Source organism: Juglans regia, chromosome 10, assembly GCF_001411555.2.
Source record: "Juglans regia cultivar Chandler chromosome 10, Walnut 2.0, whole genome shotgun sequence".
NCBI classification, from domain to species: Eukaryota; Viridiplantae; Streptophyta; class Magnoliopsida; order Fagales; family Juglandaceae; genus Juglans; species Juglans regia.
The window spans coordinates 8,433,235-8,436,929 of record NC_049910.1 but is presented as its reverse complement, the minus strand read 5'-3'; the positions used below and the strand labels follow the sequence as shown (position 1 = coordinate 8,436,929).

At 38.3% G+C, this 3,695-nt stretch overlaps 1 long non-coding RNA gene across 1 annotated transcript; it reads left to right on the top strand.

Annotated features, from left to right (window-relative positions):
• Positions 1–1,998: 1,998 nt before the first annotated feature.
• Positions 1,999–2,743, top strand: LOC109009992. Its single transcript, XR_001999148.2, has 2 exons — positions 1,999–2,124; positions 2,262–2,743. It is a non-coding gene; the product is annotated as an uncharacterized LOC109009992 (long non-coding RNA).
• The last annotated feature ends 952 nt before the right edge of the window (positions 2,744–3,695 follow it).

The window sequence follows — 3,695 nt, the reverse complement described above, 5'->3', positions numbered from 1 at the left end:
CAGCCGGTGGAAATTAGTGGGGTAACTGTAAAGGGATTTTTTCCCCCACTAGACCCAGCGAGCCTGTGAATGAAAGTTAAGGAAATCAAGACCAAAGGTCCAACCTAGGACTAAGAGTCTTCAACCCGGCCCATGGGAAAGGTTCTCTGAGAGCAACCTGCAGAAGGAATGGTGCTACAGGGGATGAGACTCATCGATCTGAATGCCCCTCGAGCAGTGTCCAGCTCTCAAGTGCCCACCCGCATAATAGACGTAATGTGCAGGAAACCCTTGATCTTCTGACAGGAAAGACAACGACGGACCACCAAGGATACGGTCTTGGAGAAAGAAATCGAAGAATCACGCAGCATTAATGACACCACTACCCGGGCTACATGCCACATTAATGACGTTGTAGCAAAGTCACGCTGCATTAAAGGACCCTGACACAAGGAACAGTACGAAGAACGCAGACTCCATGGGGGCAGACACAATCTGTCCCCCCAGACTTACTTATTTACATGAATATCTCTCTCTGATCCCTAGAGTCCTTTACTTATATAAAAACTTCCAAAAATACTTACTATCTTTGGCATCGGAGGTTCCCGGCTCCAATGCCGCAATCTCCTAGTTGCACTCTCATTTATCTTTGCAGCCCATTTCAGAAGACCTGAGTTATCGGAACCTGGCCCAAAGATATGCGAAACACGATGTTAACACCATACATGCATCTTTAATAATTTCCATCGATCCTTTGATCTCTAGTTGCTTGGATCCCTAATTCTTTGTCTCTAGCTCTAATTAAGCCTTATTTGGCAAGATAAACGTTTATGCTTAGTGTATGTGCAATATTTCAGGGACAACGCATGAGGCCCACACAGCAGATGATCCTAATTCGCCCGGCCATCCCACGTGATTTTTGTACATATATATATAACATTGCGGATCCCCTAATTATCTGAAAAGGATTGTATCCCCACATGTTGTCGGTTTTTCTCCCTCTATTCATTAAAGGGGGAGTTTGTTGAGTGATTAGTCGAGCCAGCATGATTAAATCTCTCCTAATAAATCATCAATACTAAGTAGATTGTGGCCGCACAACATTGCAAAGCTCTTCTCTTTAGGTCATTTTTCTGTGCCGAGGGGAATTGTACTGCCATGTGCTTGGCAGTACTGGCTGGTTATGAATGCTGCTTTTTTTTCTGGCCGGAGATTCGGCATGAAGTAAGGCCCACAGATCTGGTACGCCGGAAGCAAGCTGTTCCCCAGGTCCTGGCCTACTTCTCAATAAAGAACACATCTATTATAAGAAGAGACAACAACGAAGTTACAGCTCTCTTTAAACAGCCAAACGGCTAAATAGCTAGCACTTGATATCCTTTACTTCAAGATAAGTTTCATGTCATTGATCTTGTCATGTTCTAAGTTGCGGGAATGAATTGATGAATCTAAAGAAATAGGATCATGTACATGTGGATGAAGTTTATTAAAATATTTATAGAAAAAAGGTAAAGCATTTAGTCAATTGTTTCAAAGCAGGTTGATCATAGTACTAACAAAAAAGCTGCAGCCAGTTGATGTAACAAACATCACCAAACCCAGAACCCATCTCCCACCCTAGCTGGCTAAAAGAGTACATTGGAATTAATTCTAAGGAGCGCTTTTTAGCTGCAATTGTCTACTGATACGAAGAAAAATTAAATAAAAACAAATTATGCACCTTTCAAGGGGAGACAAAGTCAGATCGATCCCGGCCTCTAAAATGGTTAATATGCAAACAGCTAGGCGCTCTTGCATTTCTTGTCTTTGATGCAACCTGTTCTCTAAGCACCATGCTATCGTTTTCATGCATGCTAGACCGAAGGAGACATTGAAGTGAACTCTGTTGGACCATATGAGTCACGTATACAAACCCCAATACGCAACTCGTTCAAGTTTCTAGGTAATTGATCAGTACTGCTTTGAGTCTATATAAGGAGGTAAAATGAAGAGGATTATATTATGCAAAAGATTAAGAGATTGAGTTATTGAAAAGAGTCTGATTACTTAGTAAGATCATGATGGCAGGATCAGTACAGCTTCCATGCAAACGCCTCGTTCTTGTGGCTTTTATCATGCTTTGCTTTTTCTTGGTATCAGCCACAGGTAATTTCGATCTTCTAATTCCTTATAACCTAAATCTTCGATCATCAACTTTAAAACCAAATATATGATTCTTAAAAGCGGAACGTTTTTATAAACCTTTTGTTGATCTTATATATTGATCTGGAAATTAATTGCAGCACGCAGTTTACGAGTGGCTAGTACTACTAATGAATCGCCGACGAGCCATGAGGATCATCAGTCTTCACCAAAAGAAGATAGGGTGGCCTTGGCAGACACTGAAGATTTAGTGACTGTGGATTACACTCCGGCAACAAGGAAGCCTCCGATACATAACTAATAATTTTAAAATATTTAAGCAGTTAAACAAGCTTCGATTGGTACTTTAGTTACTTATTATTCCTCATTTAGTTTAAGCGCATAAATATATATATTTATAGATATAGTTGAGCCTGGAGAAACAGGGAAACTCATGCAGAGATTTAAAAAAATGGCATGCAATAGATATGATGCTATGGTCTATTATGGACCTTTTGTAAACTAGGGTTTCGGAAAGGTTTATAGCTAGAGAAAAGCTGACTGTTACATGCCACACAGATCATGTACGTGTTAGTACTTTTGTCTAAGCATAATCAATATATGGAATATGTATGTGATTCTAGAGCTTAATTTGCAACGCATATTTAATTAAACAACAGCTTAGAACTTACAGATTATATATATATATATATATATATATATATATATATATATATATAAGGTACACGTTATATATCATCCAATAATTAATACAGACCTCACAATATCCATCCCTCTTAGCCAGAATGGAAAATGATCAAGTTACAACGAAGCGTACTTAATCATTGCGAGAACAATTTAGAATATGATGCAGGGCCGCCTTCAACTTCAGGAAAGGATGTATATATTCACATTTTTTATTCACCACCATCAGTTTTGTGTATATATAAAACAATAATAATTAATATCCAAACCCAGTACTTCATGTGGATCAGTTAATAATTAAGGTGGAGTAAACGTTCTTGCTAGCTAGCTAGCTAGCTTGATTTTGTTTAGGTAAGTACGTAGTGCTAGCTCATGCATTATTGGCGTCATGTCAACTGCATGGCTTCAAACCTCAAGACTCCAGAAAATTTGACTGACGGAGATGCTTAAGCAAGTTAATTATCACCTATGAGATGGTGCAGATTGGAGAATGACAGATCATGCGGTAGTAGTATAAAACCTAAGAAATCTTCGAAAGCTTAGTGTAGATAATTTGCTAATGATCATGTAGTAACTTAAAAAGTGGTAAGCTCAATGCAGTCTTGTTTTGGGATGTATTATTGGAAAATAATTCATTACCCGAACAACAAGCAACTCGAATCCATTAGAAATTCTCATGCCATATATATATATATAGCCCAACAAGATCATCACTATATGACAAGCAAATCTAAGACAAATACATGATTCGTTGAAATGCATCAAAATGGACAACAAACAAATGCATGCCAAAACAAAACATATAAATTATAATGTATATATATGATCACCCTTTAATGAAAAATTCAAAAGATGTACCAGTACCCTAAAATGATCGGCACGATCCCTAA